Source organism: Crinia signifera, chromosome 11 (assembly GCF_055691185.1).
Source record: "Crinia signifera chromosome 11, ASM5569118v1, whole genome shotgun sequence".
NCBI classification, from domain to species: domain Eukaryota; kingdom Metazoa; phylum Chordata; class Amphibia; order Anura; family Myobatrachidae; genus Crinia; species Crinia signifera.
In genome coordinates, this window is record NC_139227.1 from 64,056,282 (window position 1) to 64,080,816 (window position 24,535).

Below are 24,535 nucleotides of genomic sequence, written 5' to 3' on the forward strand. Positions count from 1 at the left end.
TTAAAAGTTGTAACTTTAAAATCCATTTTGGAAAATTTAGCACCTAGTGGAGTTATATGGAAAAGTACGTTTTAATGATTTAGAATTTTATCTTTACATTTGATTGAAAAGTTTCACGTAGTTGGCAGGATTTGAACCTGCGCGGGGAATCCCCAATGGATTTCGAGTCCATCGCCTTAACCACTCAGCCACAACTACCTGACTGGCGGTTTACCAAAAACATTGAGCGCAGAAATTTTGTTTCAGATTTCTAGTTTGCAGAAATAACCAATAGACTTTTTCTAATTTTGTTGCTATATTAATACTTAAACTTTGCAAAAAATAATAGCTAGTATAGACTCATGTAAGTGTCAAGGACATTTACTCTTAAGCTTAGTGAAACATAAATCAGAGTCTTAGAGCAACATTTTAAATGCACTGTTTATGTAAAATGCATTGCATGTTTCCTTGATATTTCATCAAATAGTTATTATTTAAGATGGATACAATTTTTCATTGGTGTCATTCTTTTTTTTATTTGGATTTTTTACAAATGACACTCTCCAATCCCATTATCAGTTCATTAGCATACATATTTCTGCAGATTTAAGTCCAGTTGGAAAGTATCTGCATGCATGTGTTGCCATAGAAAATATTTACATATAGTCTTATGCATGTTCTTATAAATACAGGAAAGTATTCATATTCTAAAAGTACCTGGTTTAGAAAGAAATCCATTGTGAAAAATGATGTTGATTATCTAAGATTTGTTCAATTCTTCAATAAAACATTCTTTGGATTTCTTCACCTTGATTGTATATTATGTTTGCAACAAGCTTTAAAAACTTCATATATCTGGCAGGATTTGATTTTGAATGGGTATACCCTAATGGAGAATGAGTTCATTACCTCAACCACGTGGCCAAAGTTACCTGAACAATGTCGACATAATAAACTACTGTTATAAAATAAAATAAATTATTCCTTGAAGTGGAGGTAACGTGTTAAAATATTTCCTTAAAAGCTGTAACATTAAATGCAATTTTGGAAAACACAGCACCTACTGTAGTCGAGTTTTATGTAAAATGAAGTTATAATGAGTGAAGTTTCATTCACATGGAAAGCTAGTCTTTCCATGTGAATGAAAAGCAACACGTAGTTGGCAGGATTTGAACCTACGTGGGGAGACCCCAATGGATTTCAAGTCGGCCACAACTACCTTACTTGTGGCAAAGTTAAAAAATTGAGCTCAATAATAAATATTTATATTTCTAGTTGAAATAAGTTACCAATGCAATTATACACAGTTTTATTTTACTATATTAGCAGATACACTTTGGCAAATATAATAGCTGATATAAATTAATGTAAAATGTAGGCGTCAAGGACATTTAATCTTGTGCATTATGAAACAGTACATCACCTCATGCATTCTTGACCAATTGCCTTGTTGTTTGAAGATTATTGTATGATGGTCCCAGTAAAAGTTGTAAAATAGAAAACTGTTGACTGACAGTACATAAGCCAATCAGAATGGCTTATTTTGAATGACAATTGCATCACCCAAACAGATGGTCTTAATTCTAAACTAATTCACATAAGGGCTTTATTTGCTCTTCATAACTTACAAAGGTCCTTCCTCACCCTAGTCTAATTGAACACCTGGAGAACCAGCCACATATAGTTGATAACAAGAACATTCTTGACCAATTGTCTTGCTGGTTGAAGATTATTGCATGATGGTCCCAGCAAAAGTTGTCAAATAGAAAACTGTTGACTACATTCTTGACCAATTGTCTTGCTGGTTGAAGACTATTGCATGATGGTCCCATCAAAAGTTCTAAAATAGGAAACTGTTGACTGATGGTACATAAGCCAATCAGAATGTCTTCTTTTGAATAACAGTTGCATTACCCAATCAGATGGTCTTAATTCTGAACTAATTTGCATAAGTGCTTAATTTGCTCTCCATAATTTACTGAGGTCTTTCCTCACCCTAGTCTAATTGAACACCTGGAGAACCAGCCACATATAGTTGATAACAATAACATTCTTGACCAATTGTCTTGCTGGTTGAAGATTATTGCATGATGGTCCCAGCATAAGTTGTAAAATAGAAAACTGTTGACTGACAGTACACAAACCAATCAGAATGGCTTATTTTTAATGACAATTGCATCAACCAATCTGATGGTCTCAATTCTAAACTAATTTGCATAATAGCTTTATTTGCTCTCCATAACTTATTAAGGTCCTTCCTAACCCTAGTTTATTTGAAAAACTGCAGAACCAGCCAAAGATAGTTGATAACAAGAACATTTTTGACCAATTGTCTTACTGGTTAAAGATTATTTTATGATGGTCCCAGCAAAAGTTCTAAAATAGGTAACTGTTGACTGATGGTACATAAACCAATCAGAATGGCTTATTTTTAATGACAATCGCATCAACCAATCAGATGTTATCAATTCTGAACTAATTTGCATAAGGGCTTTAGCCACGGATAGTTGATAACAAGAACATTCTTTACCAATTGTCTTGCTGGTTGAAGATTATTGCATGATGGTCCCAGCAAAAGTTGTAAAATAGAAAATTGTTTACTACATTCTTGACCAATTGTCTTGCTGGTTGAAGATGACTATTGCATGATGGTCCCAACAAATGTTGTAAAATAGGAAACTGTTGACTGACAGTACATAAACCAATCAGAATGTCTTATTTTGAATGACAATTGCATCAACCAATCAGATGGTCTCAATTCTAAACTAATTTGCATAAGGGCTTTATTTGCTATCCATAACTTACTAAGGTCCTTCCTCACCCTAGTCTAATTGAACACCTGCAGAACCAGCCACAGATAGCTGACAACAAGAACATTCTTGACCAATTGTCTTGCTGGTTTAAAATGACTATTGCATGATGGTCCCAGCAAAAGTTGTAAAATAGGAAACTGTTGACTGACAGTACATAAAGCAATCAGAATGGCTTATTTTGAATGACAATTGCATCAACCAATCAGATGGTCTCAATTCTGAAGTAATTTCCATTAGGGCTTTATTTGCTCTTCATAAGTTTCTGAGGTCCTTCCTCACCCTAGTCTAATTGAACACTTGCAGAACCAGCCACAGATAGTTGATAACGAGAGCATTCTTGACCAATTGCCTTGCTGTTTGAAGACTATTGCATGATGGTCCCAGCAAAAGTTGTAAAATAGAAAACTTTTGACTACATTCTTGACCAATTGTCTTGCTGGTTGCAGACTATTGCATGATGGTCCCAGCAAAAGTTGTAAAATAGAAAACTGTTGACTACAAGTACATAAGCCAATCAGAATGGCTTATTTTGAATGACAATTGCATCAACCAGGCAGATTGTCTCAATGCTAAACTAATTTGCATAAGGGCTTTATTTGCTCTCCATAACTTACTAAGGTCCTTCCTAACCATAGTTTAATTGAAAACCGACAGAACCAGCCACAGATAGTTGATAACAAGAGCATTCTTGACCAATTGCCTTGCTGTTTGAAGACTATTGCATGATGGTCCCAGCAAAAGTTGTAAAATAGAAAACTTTTGACTGACAGTACATAAGCCTATCAGAATGGCTTATTTTAAATGACAATTGCATCAACCAATCAGATGGTCTCAAATCGGAACTAATTTGCATAAGGGCTTTATTTGCTCTTCATAACTTTTTGAGGTCCTTCCTCACCCTAGTCTAATTGAACACCTGCAGAACCAGCCACAGATAGTTGATAACAAGAACATTCTTGAATAATTGTCTTGCTGGTTGAAGAATATTGTATGATGGTCCCAGCAAAAGTTCTAAAATAGAAAACTGTTGACTACAAGTACATAAACCAATCAGAATGACTTATTTTGAATGACAATTGCATCAACCAATCAGATTGTCTCAATTCTAAACTAATTTGCATAAGGGCTTTATTTGGTCTTTATAACTTACCGAGGTCCTTCCTCACCCTAGTCTATTTGAACACCTGCAGAACCAGCCACAGATAGTTGATAACAAAAACATTCTTGACCAATTGTCTTGCTGGTTGAAGATTATTGCATGATGGTCCCAGCAAAAGTTGTCAAATAGAAAACTGTTGACTACATTCTTGACCAATTGTCTTGCTGGTTGAAGAATATTGTATGATGGTCCCAGCAAAAGTTGTAAAATAGAAAACTGTTAAATACACGTACATAAACCAATCAGAATAGCTTATTTTGAATGACAATTGCATCAACCAATCAGATTGTCTAAATTCTAAACTAATTTGCATAAGGGCTTTATTTGCTCTTCATAACTTACCGAGGTCCTTCCTCACCCTAGTCTATTTGAACACCTGCAGAACGAGCCACAGATAGTTGATAACAAGAACATTCTTGACCAATTGTCATGCTGGTTGAAGGCTATTACTTGATGGTGCCAGCAAAAGTTGTAAAATAGAAAAATGTTGACTACATTCTTGACCAATTGTCTAGCTGGTTGAAGACTATTGCATGATTGTCCCAGCAAAAGTTGTAAAATAGAAAACTGTTGACTACATTCTTGACCAATTGTCTTGCTGGTTGAAGACTATTGCATGATGGTCCCAGCAAAAATTCTAAAATAGGAAACTGTTGACTGATGGTACATAAGCCAATCAGAATGGCTTATTTTGAATGACAAGTGCATCAACCAATCAGATGGTCTCAATTCTAAACTAATTTGCATAAGGGCTTTATTTGCTCTCCATAACTTACTAAGGTCCTTCCTAACCCTAGTTTAATTGAAAACCAACAGAACCTGCCACAGATTGTTGATAACAAGAGCTTTATTGACCAATTGACTTGCTGTTTGAAGACTATTGCATGATGGTCCCATCAAAAGTTCTAAAATAGGAAACTGTTGACTGATGGTACATAAGCCAATCAGAATGTCTTCTTTTGAATGACAGTTGCATCACCCAATCAGATGGTCTTAATTCTGAACTAATTTGAATAAGTGCTTAATTTGCTCTCCATAATTTACTGAGGTCCTTCCTCACCCTAGTCTAATTGAACACCTGCAGAACCAGTCACAGATAGTTGATAAAAAGAGAATTCTTGAACAATTGTCTTGTTGGTTGAAGACTATTGCATGATGGTCCTAGCAAAAGTTGTAAAATAGAAAACTGTTGACTACATTCTTGACCAATTATCTTGCTGGTTGAAGACTATTGCATGATGGTCGCAGCAAAAATTCTAAAATAGGAAACTGTTTACCGATGGTACATAAACCAATCAGAATGGCTTATTTTGAATGCCAATTGCATCAACCAATCAGATGGTCTCAATTCTGAACTAATTTGCATAAGGGCTTTATTTGCTCTTCATAACTTACTGAGGTCCTTCCTCACCCTAGTCTAATTGAACACCTGCAGAACCAGCCAAAGATAGTTGATAACAAGAACATTCTTGACCAATTGTCTTGCTGGTTGAAGATTATTACATGATGGTCCCAGCAAAAGTTTTAAAATAGAAAACTGTTGACTGACAGTACACAAACCAATCCGAATGCCTTACTTTGAATGACAATTGAATCAACCAATCAGATGGTCTCAATTTTAAACTAATTTGCATAATAGCTTTATTTGCTCTCCATAACTTATTAAGGTCCTTCCTAACCCTAGTTTAATTGAAAAACTGCAGAACCAGCCAAAGATAGTTGATAACAAGAACGTTTTTGACCAATTGTCTGAGCGTCGCAGCCTTTTGGCCCGGGCTGAGGTCTGGGCCTGAGGTTGTGAGGTTGGGAAACTTTTCTGTGGGATCTACTACGCTGAGGAGGTATCAACACCGCAGTAATTTTGAAGCATCATGGCTGGAACACCTGGACTGAAGAATTCAATCCGTTTTTTTCGTGCAAGAAAGAAGGAGGAAAGACTGTGGACTTTATCATCTTGTGAGGGAAGTTTTGGTGGAGCTGGCAGGAGTGAAGATAAGTACTATTTTTTGTATCCAAGATTTTCCTAACCAGGGCATGTATGATGTCAGTTTTTTCGATGGGAAAGACAGTTACAAAGTTTATGAAATGTTAAAAGAGAAATATCTGGACCCTAAAATGGAGGGGATAGAAATGTTTCCCCTATTTACTGCACAAGAAGTCCCAATCACAGTACATGCTTACAATCCGTTTATGAACTATGATTTGTTACTTGCTTTCCTTGCAAGGTATTGCAGTTCGGTGAGAGGAGGGGAATTTTTGAAAAACAGTATGGGTATCTTTAATGCCAAAAGAAAATTTTGGTGTAAACTAAGGAGGGATGAGAGATGTCCAGGTGGGGTAATGCATCCCCCTGCAAATTTCACAATTGGAGGCAACAGGTGCTTCCTATATTACCCCACCTAACCCAGATTCTGTAGAAAATGTTTTGAATATGGCCACACAAGGGAAGAGTGTGAGAAAGGGAGAACCTGTAGAAACTGCAGAAAAGAGGGGCATGAAGCAAACCGGTGCCCAGAGGAACGCAAATGCGACCTCTGCGGGGAACCTGGACATTCTTTCAAAACATGCTCAGAATTCACCAAAGCTCGAAAAGAGCAAGGTGCTCGAAGATTAGCTGAGCAAGCTGAAAGAGAAGCCAGAGAGGCAGCATGCCAAATGGCTAAGGATACTCGCACAACGGAGGCTAAAAAGACATGTATAGCCCCGTCGCTTGTTGTGCAAAATGGAGTACAGATGGAGGTGGAGGCACAGGCTACACCAGATCCACAACAGCCAGTTAAGGCAATGCAAACTGCTGATACTGCAACTGACCACAGTGAGGAGCAGTTGAAAGTCTTTGCAGCTGAGGCTAATCAACTCATTACATAGAATATTGAGAGTGATGAAAGCTCAGCTGAAAGTCAAAATTTAGATTCAGAGGATATTCAAAGTGCTGATACCTTATTGTCTGATGAGGAGTCTATAAAACTGAGGAAAGCAACTCCTGATGGAAGGGCTGTTAAAAAAGCCAGAATTGAAAGGGTTAAATACAGTCCCCCAGCAATTGAACCAGATGGTATGGATACTACCTTAAGTTCCGAAGACAATGCCAGTTCCCCATCTTCCACTGAATCTTCCAATATTTTTGGGGCATCCAAACAGTCAATCGCACGTTTGACTGGGAAGGAGAACTATGATGAAATTGGATGATGCTGATTTAAGTTGTGTTTTTGTAATCCAACTACCTTGAAAATATTTACGGGACTTCAAAATCTACCTATGCCTAATATTACAAGCAACATTAGCGTAAAAGTTGCAACATTAAATGTCAGGCTGATAACAAGCAGACCCAGGCGTGCTGCGGTTTTTGAAATATTAAAAAACTTAAAAGCTGATATAATTTGTGTACAGGAATGTGGGATTTCAGAGCCCATTAAAAAAGAAGAATGGGACAAAGGGGATAGTTTTTGGTCTGGGTCTTGTTTAAATAAAAATGATGGGGTGGGTATTGTAATAAATAATAGGGATATTATAGGGGAGGATTTTTTTGTGGTGGAAGAAGGGAGGTGTATTGTTGGGACTTTTAGTCTTAGAGGGTGGAGGTTTAGGATCATGTGTATATATGCTCCTGCTTGTAAATTAGAAAGAAAGAAATTGTTTGATAAGATAAGGTTATTCCTTCCTGGAAGAACACCCCTTATGTTAATGGGGGATTTCAATTGTATAATTGAGAAAAGTGGGAGAGGATATGGAAGTACTAGGAGTGTTGATATAACCGGGAATATATTAAATCAGATTATTACGGATTTTTCCTTTATAGATGCAGCTGCGGTGTGTATGGGGAAGCCACCTCCACCAACGTATATTGCTGATAGAGGAGGCATAACTTCCAGAATTGACTATATTTTCATATCCAAAGGTATATCATGTATGAATGGAGAGCAGGTAAGAATGCCTTTTTCAGATCACGAATGCATTATATGTGAAGTCCAAGGGAATGTAAACAATGTATATGGTAGAGGTATATGGAAATTAAATGTTCGTTTGCTAGAAGACTGTGAAGTAAGGGATGATTTGGTTAAGATGTATACAATATGGAAGAGGAGAAAAAATGACTTTGAGAATATATTAGTATGGTGGGAGTGGCTGAAAGTTAGGATGAGGTGTTTTTTCAGAAAATGGGGAATCAAAAAAGTAAGGAAGGAAAGAATGAGGTATGAGGCATTATGTGTAAGAATGAGGTATCTTTACAAAATGAGAGATCTAGGAATTGACATGAGTGAAGAGATAGTGAAAGAAAGGTGTGTGTTAAACAACTATTTGGAAAATAGGGGGAAAAAAAATCATTTTTAGAGCGAAAGTTGAGCATCAAGAGAAAAATGAGAAATGTACAAGGTTTTTTTTCAGGAAAATATGTAAAAGGAAAAATTATATGGATGTATTAAGGAATGGAGAAGGAATGGATGTTAGTGGTGGTAAATTAACGGAAGAAGTAGTTAAGTTTTACAAAGAATTGTATGGAAGGAAAAGTATTGAAAGTGATATGGGAGATGAAGTTTTAAGTGTATTACAGAATGAAGTGAGTCAGGAAGATAAAAGTGTTTTGATGGAAGATATTGGTGTGGAAGAAGTAAAAATGGTGATTATGAATGCAAGAAAAAACAAAACTCCTGGGCAAGATGGATTGCCAGTAGAGTTATATTGTATGTGTTGGGATATGTTGGGAAGTGATTTAGTGGAAGTATGCCAGTTTATGTGGATAAATGGTATAATTGGCAAGTCTATGGGTAAGGGTGTTGTAGTTTTAATATATAAAAAGAATGATAGAAGAGATCTGGGCAACTGGAGGCCTATAACTTTGTTAAATTCAGATTACAAAATATATTCAAAAATTTTGGCGAATCGAATGAGAAGTGTAATAGGAAAAATTGTGAATGAAGACCAAGTATGTGCTGTACCGGAACGTAAAATTAGTGATAATTTGATTTTATTAAGGGATATACTGAGAGATTGTAAAGATAGGAAACAAGGTTGTGTGGTTTTGAGTCTTGATTTTGAAAAAGCCTTTGATAAAGTTGCACATGAGTTTATGTTCAGAGTTTTGTTAAAAATGGGGTTTCCCGCTGGGTTTGTAGAAAGAGTAAGAAGTTTGTATGTTTTGGCATCGAGTCGTATATTGGTGAATGGGAATGTGAGTGAGGAGATCATGGTTAAATCAGGTGTAAGGCAGGGGTGTCCTGTGTCCCCTGTGTTGTTTATTTGTGTGATGGAGCCACTGTTACAAATGATTAGGTGTGATAAGGTTGTGAGAGGAGTACTTATACCGGGGAGGGGTGGTAAGAGTGCTAAAGTAATGGGGTACATGGATGATGTGGTAGTATTGTGTCAAAACCAAGCAGCCTTAAACAGGACAAGATTATTAGTGTTTTTTTTTTGTAATGCATCAGGCTTTAAAATTAATTGGGATAAAAGTAATTATAGAGTGTTTGGTGAAATTAATGTGGAAGTGAATGAGATTACAAGAGTGGCAGGGGGGATAAAGGTGTTGGGTTTAATTTTCGATGATAACTTAAAAGGTAATGATAGTTGGAATGAATGTAATAGGAAGATTATGAAGAAATTGGATTTCTGGAAATTAAGAAATTTATCAATGACAGGGAAAGTACTAGTTGTGAAGAGTGTGATTCTTCCCATAATATTGTATGTTGCATGTGTGTTTCCCCCCCCAAATGGTGTTTTTAGAAAAATTGTAAGGAAATGTTTTGTTTTTCTGTGGGGTAGTAAAATGGAGTGGTTGAGACGTGAGAATGTGGTTAAATCTAGGATTAAAGGAGGGGGAAATTTTCCAAATTTTGATAGATTTATAGGAGTGAATTATGTGGCAATTGTGGCGAGATTGTTAAAGGGGAGTTCAAAAACCTCATGTATGACAAAATACCTGGGTGGATGGATGTTGTGTGGGATTGCATGGATGAAGAGGTCTTTGAGTGTGCCAATGGCCTTCAGTTGCCCAGAATGGTATGTATTTGTGGAGCGATTTATTAGGAAGAATGATTTGTTAAGTATGAGTATGGAAGATTTTATGGGGAGGAAGAAAATAATAAAGATTTTGAAAGACAGAGAAACTGTATGCAATATTGAATATTTGAGATTGAAAGTAGCAGAAGTGGTGTGGAAGAAAATGGAAATGAATGGGATGTCAAATAAACAAAAAGATGTGATCTGGAAAGTTATGCATGGTGTCTTGCCTGTAAGAATGGTACTTAAAAAGAGAGATTTGACAAGAATAGAAATATGCCCGAGAGAAGAATGTGGAATAAATGAGACAGTATTGCATGTAATGTGGGGATGTGGTTTTGCTAAAAAAGTATGGAAGGGTATGAGTGGATTATGTAGAGAATTGTGTGGTGTAAATGGGATTTCATGGAGGTTGGCAATGTTTGGTTTGGGAGTAAATGGGAAAATAAAAGAAAGAGTGATGTGGCTATTAATGTGTTGTGTAATGGAAGTATTGTGGGATAATAGGAATATGTATGTGTATAAGAAAGAAGATAAAAGTGTGAATGATTGTATTAGGATGGTGTTGGGGAAATTATATACATGTTATTTGTTTGATAAAGAAGGTGGAGGTGGTATGGATGCAGAGGGAGTGTGGAAAGTAAAGAAATGGATGCATGTTGTAAAATTTGTATAGTTTAGGGGAGAGGGGTTATGGTATTGTGGTGCTTTTTATTGGTTCTTTGTAAGTTTTTTTCATTTAAAAAAAGCAAAATAAAACCAGTTGATGAAGGAGAAAAGTTTATCGCTCAGAAAGTCACGTGAGAGATAGTCTAAAGGGTAGACTATTTTAGCGATTGCTTTTAAACCTGATGGTTTTATAAAAAAAAAAAAAAAAAAAAATTGTCTTACTGTTTAATGATTATTGTATGATGGTCCCAGCAAAAGTTCTAAAATAGGTAACTGTTGACTGATGGTACATAAACCAATCAGAATGGCTTATTTTCAATGACAATTGCATCAACCAATCAGATGTTATCAATTCGGAACCAATTTGCATAAGGGCTTTAGCCACAGATAGTTGATAACAAGAACATTCTTTACCAATTGTCTTGCTGGTTGAAGATTATTGCATGATGGTCCCAGCAAAAGTTGTAAAATAGAATATTGTTTACTACATTCTTGACCAATTGTCTTGCTGGTTGAAGACTATTGCATGATAGTCCCAGCAAAAGTTGTAAAATAGGAAACTGTTTACTGACAGTACATAAACCAATCATAATGGCTTATTTTGAATGACAATTGCATCAACCAATCAGATGGTCTCAATTCTAAACTAATTTGCATAAGGGCTTTATTTGTTCTCCATAACTTACTAAGGTCCTTCCTCACCCTAGTCTAATTGAACACCAGCAGAACCAGCCACAGATAGCTCACAACAAGAACATTTTTGATCAATTGTCTTGCTGGTTGAAGTTGACTATTGCATGATGGTCCCAGCAAAAGTTGTAAAATAGAAAACTGTTGACTGACAATACATAAACGAATCAGAATGGATTATTTTGAATGACAATTTCATCAACCAATCAGATTGTCTCAATTCTAAACGAATTTGCATAAGGGCTTTATTTGCTCTCCATAACTTACTAAGGTCCTTCCTAACCATAGTTTAATTGAAAACCGACAGAACCAGCCACAGATAGTTGATAACAAGAGCATTCTTGACCAATTGCCTTGCTGTTTGAAGACTATTGCATAATGGTCCCAGCAAAAGTTGTAAAATAGAAAACCTTTGACTGACAGTACATAAGCCTATCAGAATGGCTTATTTTGAATGACAATTGCAACAACCAATCAGATGGTCTCCATTCTGAACTAATTTGCATATGGGCTTTATTTGCTCTTCATAACTTTCTGAGGTCCTTCCTCACCCTAGTCTAATTGAACACCTGCAGAACCAGCCACAGATAGTTGATAACAAGAACATTCTTGACCAATTGTCTTGCTGGTTGAAGATTATTGCATGATGGTCCCAGCAAAAGTTGTCAAATAGAAAACTGTTGACTACATTCTTGACCAATTGTCTTGCTGGTTGAAGACTATTGCATGATGGTCCCAGCAAAAGTTGTAAAATAGAAAACTGTTGACTACAAGTACATAAACCAATCAGAATGGCTTATTGTGAATGACAATTGCATCAACCAATCAGATGGTCTCAATTCTAAACTAATTTGCATAAGGGCTTTATTTGTTCTCCATAACTTACTAAGGTCCTTCCTCACCCTAGTCTAATTGAACACCAGCCACAGATAGCTGACAACAAGAACATTCTTGACCAATTGTCTTGCTGGTTGAAGTTGACTATTGCATGATGGTCCCAGCAAAAGTTGTAAAATAGAAAACTGTTGACTGACAATAAATAAACGAATCAGAATGGATTATTTTGAATGACAATTTCATCAACCAATCAGATTGTCTCAATTCTAAACTAATTTGCATAAGGGCTTTATTTGCTCTCCATAACTTACTGAGGTCCTTCCTCACCCTAGTCTAATTGAACACCTGCAGAACCAGCCACAGATAGTTGATAACAAGAGCATTCTTGACCAATTGCCTTGCTGATTGAAGATTATTGCATGATGGTCCCAGCAAAAGTTGTAAAATAGAAAACTGTTGACTAAATTCTTGAACAATTGTCTTGCTGGTTGAAGACTACTGCATGATGGTCCCAGCATAAGTTCTAAAATAGGAAACTGTTGACTGATGGTACATAAGCCAATCAGAATGGCTTTTTTTGAATGACAATTGCATCAACCAATCAGATGGTCTCAATGCTAAACTAATTTGCATAAGGGCTTTATTTGCTCTCCATAACTTACTAAGGTCCTTCCTAACCATAGTTTAATTGAAAACTGACAGAACCAGCCACAGATAGTTGATAACAATAGCATTCTTGACCAATTGCCTTGCTGTTTAAAGACTATTGCATAATGGTCCCAGCAAAAGTTGTGAAATAGAAAACTTTTGACTGACAGTACATAAGCCTATCAGAAAGGCTTATTTTGAATTACAATTGCATCAACCAATCAGATGGTCTCCATTCTGAACTAATTTGCATATGGGCTTTATTTGCTCTTCATAACTTTCTGAGGTCCTTCCTCACCCTAGTCTAATTGAACACCTGCAGAACCAGCCACAGATAGTTGATAACAAGAACATTCTTGACCAATTGTCTTGCTGGTTGAAGATTATTGCATGATGGTCCCAGCAAAAGTTGTCAAATAGAAAACTGTTGACTACATTCTTGTCCAATTGTCTTGCTGGTTGAAGACTATTGCATGATGGTCCCAGCAAAAGTTGTAAAATAGAAAACTGTTGACTACAAGTATATAAACCAATCAGAATGGCTTATTTTGAATGACAATTGCATCAACCAATCAGATTGTCTCAATTCTAAACTAATTTGCATAAGGGCTTTATTTGCTCTTCATAACTTACCGAGGTCCTTCCTCACCCTAGTCTATTTGAACACCTGCAGAACGAGCCACAGATAGTTGATAACAAGAACATTCTTGACCAATTGTCTTGCTGGTTGAAGATTATTGCATGATGGTCCCAGCAAAAGTTGTAACATAGGAAACTGTTGACTGACAGTACATAAACCAATCAGAATAGCTTATTTTGAATGATAATTGCATCAACCAATCAGATGGTCTCAATTCTGAGCTAATTTCCATAAGGGCTTTATTTGCTCTTGATAACTTACTGAGGTCCTTCCTCACCCTAGTCTAATTGAACACCTGCAGAACCAGCCACAGATAGTTGATAACAATAACATTCTTGACCAATTGTCTTGCTGGTTGAAGGCTATTATTTGATGGTGCCAGCAAAAGTTGTAAAATAGAAACATGTTGACTAAATTCTTGACCAATTGTCTAGCTGGTTGAAGACTATTGCATGATTGTCCCAGCAAAAGTTGTAAAATAGAAAACTGTTGACTGACAATACATAAACGAATCAGAATGGATTATTTTGAATGACAATTGCATCAACCAATCAGATTGTCTCAATTCTAAACTAATTTGCATAAGGGCTTTATTTGCTCTCCATAACTTACTGAGATCCTTCCTCACCCTAGTCTAATTGAACACCTGCAGAACCAGCCACAGATAGTTGATAACAAGAGCATTCTTGACCATTTGTTTTGCTGGTTGAAGATTATTGCAAGATGGTTTCAGCAAAAGTTCTAAAATAGAAAACTGTTGACTCATGGTACATAAACCAATCAGAAAGGCTTATTTTAAATGACAATTTCATCACCCAATCAGAAGGTCTCAATTTTGAACTAATTTGCATAAGGGCTTTATTTGCTCTTCATAACTTACTGAGGTCCTTCCTCACCCTAGTCTAATTGAACACCTACAGTACCAGCCACAGATAGTTGATAACAAGAACATTCTTGACCAGTTGTCTTGCTGATTGAAGATTATTGCATGATGGTCCCAGCAAAAGTTGTAAAATAGAAAACTGTTGACTAAATTCTTGAACAATTGTCTTGCTGGTTGAAGACTACTGCATGATGGTCCCAGCATAAGTTCTAAAATAGGAAACTGTTGACTGATGGTACATAAGCCAATCAGAATGGCTTATTTTGAATGTCAATTGCATCAACCAATCAGATGGTCGCAATTCTGAACTAATTTGCATATGGGCTTTATTTGCTCTTCATAACTTACTGAGGTCCTTCCTCACCCTAGTCTAATTAAACATCTGCAGAACCAGCCACAGATAGTTGATAACAAAAGCATTCTTGACCAATTGTCTTGCTGGTTGAAGACTATTGCATGATGGTCCCAGCAAAAGTTGTAAAATAGAAAACTGTTGACTACATTCTTGACCAATTGTCTTGCTGGTTGAAGTCTATTGCATGATGTTCTCAGCAAAAGTTCTAAAATAGGAAACTGTTGACTGACAGTACATAAACCAATCAGAATGACTTATTTTGAATGACAATTGCATCACCCAATCAAAATGTCTCAATTCTAAACGAAATTGCATATGGGCTTTATTTGCTCTCCATAACTTACTAAGGTCCTTCCTAACCCTAGTTTAATTGAAAATCTACAGAACCAGTCACAGATAGTTGATAACAAGAGCATTCTTGACCAATAGCCTTGTTGTTTGAAGATTATTGTATGATGGTCCCAGTAAAAGTTGTAAAATACAAAACTGTTGACTGACAGTGCATAAACCAATCAAAATGGCTTATTTTGAATGACAATTGCATCACCCAAACAGATGGTCTCAATTCTAAACTAATTCACATATGGGCTTTATTTGCTCTTCATAACTTACTGAGGTCCTTCCTCACCCTAGTCTAATTGAACACCTGCAGAACCAGCCACAGATAGTTGATAACAAGAACATTCTTGACCAATTGTCTTGCTGGTTGAAGGCTATTACGTGATGGTGCCAGCAAAAGTTGTAAAATAGAAAAAGGTTGACTACATTCTTGACCAATTGTCTTTCTGGTTGAAGACTATTGCATTATGGTCCCAGCAAAAGTTCTAAAAAAGGAAACTGTTGACTGATGGTACATAAACCAATCTGAATGGCTTATTTTGAATGACAACTGCATCAACCAATCAGATAGTCTTAATTTTGAACTAATTTGCATGAGGGCTTTATTTGCTCTTCATAACTTACTGAGGTCCTTCCTCACCCTAGTCTAATTGAACACCTGCAGAACCAGCCACAGATAGTTGATAACAAGAACATTCTTGACCAATTGTCTTGCTGGTTGAAGGCTATTTCGTGATGGTGCCAGCAAAAGTTGTAAAATAGAAAAATGTTGACTACATTCTTGACCAATTGTCTTGCTGGTTGAAGACTATTGCATGATGGTCCCAGCAAAAGTTCTAAAATAGGAAACTGTTGACTGATGGTACATAAACCAATTCAAATGGCTTATTTTGAATGTCATTTGCATCAACCAATCAGGTCTCAATTCTGAACTAATTTGCATATGAGCTTTATTTGCTCTTCATAACTCAGTGAGGTCCATCCTCACCCTAGTCTAATAGAACACCTGCAGAACCAGCCACAGATAGTTGATAACAATAGCATTCTTGACTAATTGTCTTGCTGGTTGAAGACTATTGCATGATGGTCCCAGCAAAAGTTGTAAAATAGAAAACTGTTGACTACATTCTTGACCAATTGTCTTGCTGGTTGAAGACTATTGCATGATGTTCCCAGCAAAAGTTCTAAAATAGGAAACTGTTGACTGACAGTACATAAACCAATCAGAATGGCTTATTTTGAATGACAATTGCATCAACCAATCAGATGGTCTCAATTCTGAACTAATTTGCATATGGGCTATATTTGCTCTTCATAACTTAGTGAGGTCCTTCCTCTCCCTAGTCTACAGTAATTGAACACCTTCAGAACCAGCCACAGATAGTTGATAACAAGAGCATTCTTGACCAATTGCCTTGTTGTTTGAAGATTATTGTATGATCGTCCCAGTAAAAGTTGTAAAATAGAAAACTGTTGACTGACAGTACATAAGCCAATCAAAATGGCTTATTTTGAATGACAATTGCATCACCCAAACAGATGGTCTCAATTCTAAACTAATTCACATAAGGGCTTTATTTGCTCTTCATAACTTACTGAGGTCCTTCCTCACCCTAGTCTAATTGAACACCGGCAGAACCAGCCACAGATAGTTGATAACAAGAACATTCTTGACCAATTGTCTTGCTGGTTGAAGGCTATTTCGTGATGGTGCCATCAAAAGTTGTAAAATAGAAAACTGTTGACTACATTCTTGACCAATTGTCTTGCTGGTTGAAGACTATTGCATGATGGTCCTAGCAAAAGTTCTAAAATAGAAAACTGTTGACTGATGGTACATAAACCAATCAAAATGGCTTATTTTGAATGGCAACTGCATCAACCAATCAGATAGTCTCAATTCTGAACTAATTTGCATAAGGGCTTTATTTGCTCTTCATAACTTACTGAGGTCCATCCTCACCCTAGTCTAATTGAACACCTGCAGAACCAGCCACAGATAGTTGATAACAAGAACATTCTTGACCAATTGTCTTGCTGGTTGAAGATTATTGCATGATGGTCCCAGCAAAAGTTTTAAAATAGAAAACTGTTGACTACATTCTTGACCAATTGTCTTGCTGAACAAAATGACTTATTTTGAATGACAATTGCATCACCCAAACAGATGGTCTCAATTCTAAACTAATTCACATAAGGGCTTTATTTGCTCTTCATAACTTACTGAGGTCCTTCCTCACCCTAGTCTAATTGAACACCGGCAGAACCAGCCACAGATAGTTGATAACAAGAACATTCTTGACCAATTGTCTTGCTGGTTGAAGGCTATTTCGTGATGGTGCCAGCAAAAGTTGTAAAATAGAAAAATGTTGACTACATTCTTGACCAATTGTCTTGCTGGTTGAAGATTATTGCATGATGGTCTCAGCAAAAGTTCTAAAATAGGAAACTGTTGACTGATGGTACATAAACCAATTCAAATGGCTTATTTTGAATGTCATTTGCATCAACCAATCAGGTCTCAATTCTGAACTAATTTGCATATGAGCTTTATTTGCTCTTCATAACTTAGGGGGTTATTCTAGTTCATTCTTTCTGACAAAATCCTTCTTAGATGGACAAAACCATGTGCACTGCGGGTGGGGCAGATGTAACTTGTGCAGAGAGAATTAGATTTGGGTGGGGTTTTTCTTCAAAGTGAGATCTATATTGCAGTGTAAAAATAAAGCAGTCAGTAATTTTCCTGCACAGAAACAAAATTACTCACCCAAATCTAATTCTATCTGCACGTTACATCTGCCCCCCCTGCAGTGCACATGGTTTTGTCCATCTAAGAAGGATTTTGTCAGAAAGAATGAACTAGAATAAACCCCTTAGTGAGGTCCATCCTCACCCTAGTCTAATTGAACACCTGCAGAACCAGCCACAGATAGTTGATAACAATAGCATTCTTGACTAATTGTCTTGCTGGTTGAAGACTATTGCATGATGGTCCCAGCAAAAGTTGTAAAATAAAAAACTGTTGACTACATTCTTGACCAATTGTTTTGCTGGTTCAAGATTATTGCATGATGTTCCCAGCAAAAGTTTTAAAATAGGAAACTGTTGACTGACAGTACATAAACCAATCAGAATGGCTTATTTTGAATGACAATTGCATCAACCAATCAGATGGTCTCAATTCTGAACTAATTTGCATATGGGCTATATTTGCTCTTCATAACTTAGTGAGGTCCTTCCTCTCCCTAGTCTAATTAAACACCTGCAGAACGAGCCACAGATAGTTGATAACAAGAGCATTCTTGACCAATTGCCTTGTTGTTTGAAGATTATTGTATGATCGTCCCAGTAAAAGTTGTAAAATAGAAAACTGTTGACTGACAGTACATAAGCCAATCAGAATGGCTTATTTTGAATGACAATTGCATCACCCAATCAGATGGTCTCAATTCTAAACTAATTCGCATAAGGGCTTTATTTGCTCTTCATAACTTACTGAGGTCCTTCCTCACCCTAGTCTAATTGAACACCGGCAGAACCAGCCACAGATAGTTGATAACAAGAACATTCTTGACCAATTGTCTTGCTGGTTGAAGGCTATTTCGTGATGGTGCCAGCAAAAGTTGTAAAATAGAAAAATGTTGACTACATTCTTGACCAATTGTCTTGCTGGTTGAAGACTATTGCATGATGGTCCCAGCAAAAGTTCTAAAATAGAAAACTGTTGACTGATGGTACATAAACCAATCAAAATGGCTTATTTTGAATGGCAACTGCATCAACCAATCAGATAGTCTCAATTCTGAACTAATTTGCATAAGGGCTTTATTTGCTCTTCATAACTTACTGAGGTCCATCCTCACCCTAGTCTAATTGAACACCTGCAGAACCAGCCACAGATAGTTGATAACAAGAACATTCTTGACCAATTGTCTTGCTGGTTGAAGATTATTGCATGATGGTCCCAGCAAAAGTTTTAAAATAGAAAACTGTTGACTACATTCTTGGCCAATTGTCTTGCTGAACAAAATGACTTATTTTGAATGACAATTGCATCACCCAAACAGATGGTCTCAATTCTAAACTAATTCACATAAGGGCTTTATTTGCTCTTCATAACTTACTGAGGTCCTTCCTCACCCTAGTCTAATTGAACACCGGCAGAACCAGCCACAGATAGTTGATAACAAGAACATTCTTGACCAATTGTCTTGCTGGTTGAAGGCTATTTCGTGATGGTGCCAGCAAAAGTTGTAAAATAGAAAAATGTTGACTACATTCTTGACCAATTGTCTTGCTGGTTGAAGATTATTGCATGATGGTCTCAGCAAAAGTTCTAAAATAGGAAACTGTTGACTGATGGTACATAAACCAATTCAAATGGCTTATTTTGAATGTCATTTGCATCAACCAATCAGGTCTCAATTCTGAACTAATTTGCATATGAGCTTTATTTGCTCTTCATAACTTAGGGGGTTATTCTAGTTCATTCTTTCTGACAAAATCCTTCTTAGATGGACAAAACCATGTGCACTGCGGGTGGGGCAGATGTAACTTGTGCAGAGAGAATTAGATTTGGGTGGGGTTTTTCTTCAAAGTGAGATCTATATTGCAGTGTAAAAATAAAGCAGTCAGTAATTTTCCTGCACAGAAACAAAATTACTCACCCAAATCTAATTCTATCTGCACGTTACATCTGCCCCCCCTGCAGTGCACATGGTTTTGTCCATCTAAGAAGGATTTTGTCAGAAAGAATGAACTAGAATAAACCCCTTAGTGAGGTCCATCCTCACCCTAGTCTAATTGAACACCTGCAGAACCAGCCACAGATAGTTGATAACAATAGCATTCTTGACTAATTGTCTTGCTGGTTGAAGACTATTGCATGATGGTCCCAGCAAAAGTTGTAAAATAAAAAACTGTTGACTACATTCTTGACCAATTGTTTTGCTGGTTCAAGATTATTGCATGATGTTCCCAGCAAAAGTTTTAAAATAGGAAACTGTTGACTGACAGTACATAAACCAATCAGAATGGCTTATTTTGAATGACAATTGCATCAACCAATCAGATGGTCTCAATTCTGAACTAATTTGCATATGGGCTATATTTGCTCTTCATAACTTAGTGAGGTCCTTCCTCTCCCTAGTCTAATTGAACACCTGCAGAACGAGCCACAGATAGTTGATAACAAGAGCATTCTTGACCAATTGCCTTGTTGTTTGAAGATTATTGTATGATCGTCCCAGTAAAAGTTGTAAAATAGAAAACTGTTGACTGACAGTACATAAGCCAATCAGAATGGCTTATTTTGAATGACAATTGCATCACCCAATCAGATGGTCTCAATTCTAAACTAATTCGCATAAGGGCTTTATTTGCTCTTCATAACTTACTGAGGTCCTTCCTCACCCTAGTCTAATTGAACACCGGCAGAACCAGCCACAGATAGTTGATAACAAGAACATTCTTGACCAATTGTCTTGCTGGTTGAAGGCTATTTCGTGATGGTGCCAGCAAAAGTTGTAAAATAGAAAAATGTTGACTACATTCTTGACCAATTGTCTTGCTGGTTGAAGACTATTGCATGATGGTCCCAGCAAAAGTTCTAAAATAGAAAACTGTTGACTGATGGTACATAAACCAATCAAAATGGCTTATTTTGAATGGCAACTGCATCAACCAATCAGATAGTCTCAATTCTGAACTAATTTGCATAAGGGCTTTATTTGCTCTTCATAACTTACTGAGGTCCATCCTCACCCTAGTCTAATTGAACACCTGCAGAACCAGCCACAGATAGTTGATAACAAGAACATTCTTGACCAATTGTCTTGCTGGTTGAAGATTATTGCATGATGGTCCCAGCAAAAGTTTTAAAATAGAAAACTGTTGACTACATTCTTGACCAATTGTCTTGCTGGTTGAAGACTATTGCATGATGGTCCCAGCAAAAGTTCTAAAATAGGAAACTGTTGACTGATGGTACATAAGCCAATCAGAATGGCTTATTTTGAATGTCAATTGCATCAACCAATCAGATGGTCTCAATTCTGAACTAATTTGCATATGGGCTTTATTTGCTCTTCATAACTTAGTGAGGTCCTTCCTCACCCTAGTCTAATTGAACACCTGCAAAACCAGCCACAGGTAGTTGATAATAATAGCATTCTTGACCAATTGTCTTGCTGGTTGAAGACTATTGCATGATGGTCCCAGCAAAAGTTGTAAAATAGAAAACTGTTGACTACATTCTTGACCAATTGTCTTGCTGGTTGAAGATTGTTGCATGATAGTCCCAGCAAAAGTTGTAAAATAGGAAACTGTTGACTGACAGTACATGAACCACTCAGAATGGCTTATTTTGAATGACAATTGCATCAACCAATCAGATGGTCTCGATTCTAAACTAATTTGCATAAGGGCTTTATTTGCTCTCCATAACTTACTAAGGTCCTTCCTAACCCTAGTTTAATTGAAAACCTACAGAATCAGCCACAGATAGTTGATAACAAGAGCATTCTTGACCAATTGCCTTGTTGTTTGAAGATTATTGTATGATGGTCCCAGTAAAATTTGTAAAATAGAAAACTGTTAACTGACAGTTCATAAGCCAATCAGAATGGCTTATTGTGAATGACAATTGCATCACCCAATCAGATGGTCTCAATTCTAAACTAATTCGCATAAGGGCTTTATTTGCTCTTCATAACTTACTGAGGTCCTTCCTCACCCTAGTCTAATTGAACACCTGCAGAACCAGCCACAGAGAGTTAATAACGAGCATTCTTGACCAATTGTTTTGCTGGTTGATGACTATTGCATGATGGTCCCAGCAAAAGTTGTAAAATAGAAAACTGTTGACTGATGGTACATAAACCAATCAGAATGGCTTATTTTGAACGACAATTGCATCAACCAATCAGATGGTCTCAATTCTAAACTAATTTGCATAAGGGCTTTATTTCCTCCCCATAACTTACTGAGTTCCTTCCTCACCCTAGTCTAATTGAACACCTGCAGAACAGCCACAGCCACAGATACAGATGTCATCGTTGCCGCTAATGGCGATTTTTCCACCATGCCGCTCGGCATTCGCGATATCTTTTACAAGCTTGTCTATTCGCTGTGGCGTGCAATACCACAGATTAACCACCAGATGTCACTTTTGAAAACCTCATTTGCGCATGCGTAAAATTTGTGCTGCAGCGCGTGCATGAGGCACAGGAACTTTATTATCCCTTGCAAGCCTAGTCAGCACCTCTCTTACGCCGCCTGCGCGAGCGTGATCGCGTCTCTTTGGCGGAGACAGAGAGGAGCTGCATTTTATTTGTCTCGCAGGAGCGTCTCTGACGCTCCTAATAAACAGCCACTGAGTTCACTAATGAACAGTATACTGTAATTCTATTACAATATTCAGTATAAGACTTTTATGCAATAGTGCGGCGTCCAGCAAGCTGTACTACAGTATTCTGTAGATAGTGTACAGCCAACCCTAGTCCTAAATATTGTTACGATGCCTTGGCCTGAGCACCAGGGACAATACGGGTTCCAGACGGAGAGATAACAAGGCGTGAGCCCACAGCCGGGACCGCCGGTTAGGACGGCCACAGCGGATCCTACACTCTCTCTGTTGAGTCCCCGAGGCAGATGGCAAACCCCTGCGGAGCTAGGCTTCACCTGTGGCGGCCGCGTTCGAAGGAGCGAGTTAGGCCCGCTCCGACCCCGATGCAGCCAGGTCTTATGTGGTGACAAGGGGTAAGTGATCGCCACGGGGAATACTCAAGAGGATAAGCTGACTAATGGACTTAACTGGAAACAGGCCCCTAACTGCCGGCACCTGGCCAAGACGGGGAGTGCGACCAAGTCGCAGACACCAGTGGATAGAAGGGAGTCCCCAAAAACACTCCAAAGGGACCGTGACTCCCAAAGCAGGGATGAGGATGAACGGTGACACTCCTGCCTAACCAGAACACTAATGACAGCCGGGGGCAAGGGAACAACTACCAAAAGACAGGGACAAAGAGACAAAAGAGGATAACAAAGGATAATCCCACGGAGGGGCTAGGCCACGGAGGACCAGGGAACCAAAGAAGGAAAAGACCTGGGCTCCACTGGAGCACTTACGTGACCCACGGAAGATGGAGACTGTGGGTCCACTACAGGCTCACAGGCTGAGGATGGAATACAGCAGAGGAGTCCAGGGAAATGCAGGAACACTGGAATCCAAGGGCAGACACCAGCTGACAGGCTGGGAGACCAGGAGGACTGCAGCAAGGAATAAACAGCAAAGGATACTGGGACCAAGGACCCAGGGGACCGGGGAGTAGAGCACAATGCTTTAGAAAGCAAAAGCTATAACCGGCGTCTGGGCCCAGCAGACGCTGGCTATTTATTCAAATTTTGCGCCGCCTGACTGACGTCAGGCGCGCGCGTTGCTGGCCGCCGGGCGGAAGCTCAGGGACGTTGCCTAGCAACGCCCCGACGCTTAGCCTCAGAGTGAGGCTTGGGACGCTGCCTGGCAACGTCCCCCGCCGCGTCAGATGACGCTGCGTCCGCAGCGTCAGATGACGCTGTACTCGCCGTCCGTCCGGGTGCAGGGATACCCGGACGGCGTGCAACAAATATACTGTACATGGACGCTTGTGGTGTATACTTGAGCGGCACGGACGCTAGTGCATCTCAGTATATTGTTCTTAAGTTACCCACAATACAGTATGGTGTTGCAGTATGACATTCACAGTATTGTAAGTTACTGATTCGTATAGCGATCATTTTACTTTGAAGGACGCAGCACTGTTGTGTAGTGTAGTTGATACCTGCACGGCTCTTCATGATGGAGACCCATGTTCGATTATGGCGTCAAACTTTTTATATTATAGTATTACAGTTTACAGTATATTGTATAAGTATTATATAAAATATAATGCTTTTACAATATATAATACTTTTATACAATAGTGCTGCGTTCAGCAAGCTGTACTGGTCATGGGCACTTGTGGTGTATACCGGAGCGGCACAGACGCTAATACGTCAAAGTACATTATAGTGTTCTAAAGTTCTTTTACAATATACAGTATAATACTGTACTTTAATACAATAATGCTGCGTCCGGCAAGCTGTACTGTTCATAAAGTACTGTAGTTTATCACTGGCCAGTGATAAACTACTGTACCCACTACTCTTGCGGGCGCACAGAAATGCGACGCTGTTCCGCACAGGACGCACGTGGGCAGAGCACCATTACAGTAGTACTGGATATTGCAGTGTACAGTACATTGCTGCACTATGGCGGACCGCAGGCAGAGAGCGAGGCCCTTCGGGACAGGGGAGCTCCTCACCCTGGTGGCTTGGCGGGACAGGCCCCTGGTCTCCAATCGTGAGGTTGTTGAGGCCTACCAGGGGGCAAGCCAGGCCATCAGGGAAAGATTCCAGAGGGACAGGCCTGTCAGGAGCCTCCAGCGCAGGTGAAGCGACCTGGTTCGTCGGGAGCCCCAACTTCTGGACTCCCTAAAGGAAAGTAAGT

The 24,535-nt window shown here is 38.3% G+C and overlaps 1 non-coding gene across 1 annotated transcript; it reads right to left on the minus strand.

Annotated features, from left to right (window-relative positions):
* Nucleotides 1-116: 116 nt before the first annotated feature.
* Nucleotides 117-198, minus strand: TRNAS-CGA (transfer RNA serine (anticodon CGA)). Its single transcript has one exon. It is a non-coding gene; the product is annotated as a tRNA-Ser (tRNA).
* Between the last annotated feature and the right edge of the window lie 24,337 nt (nucleotides 199-24,535).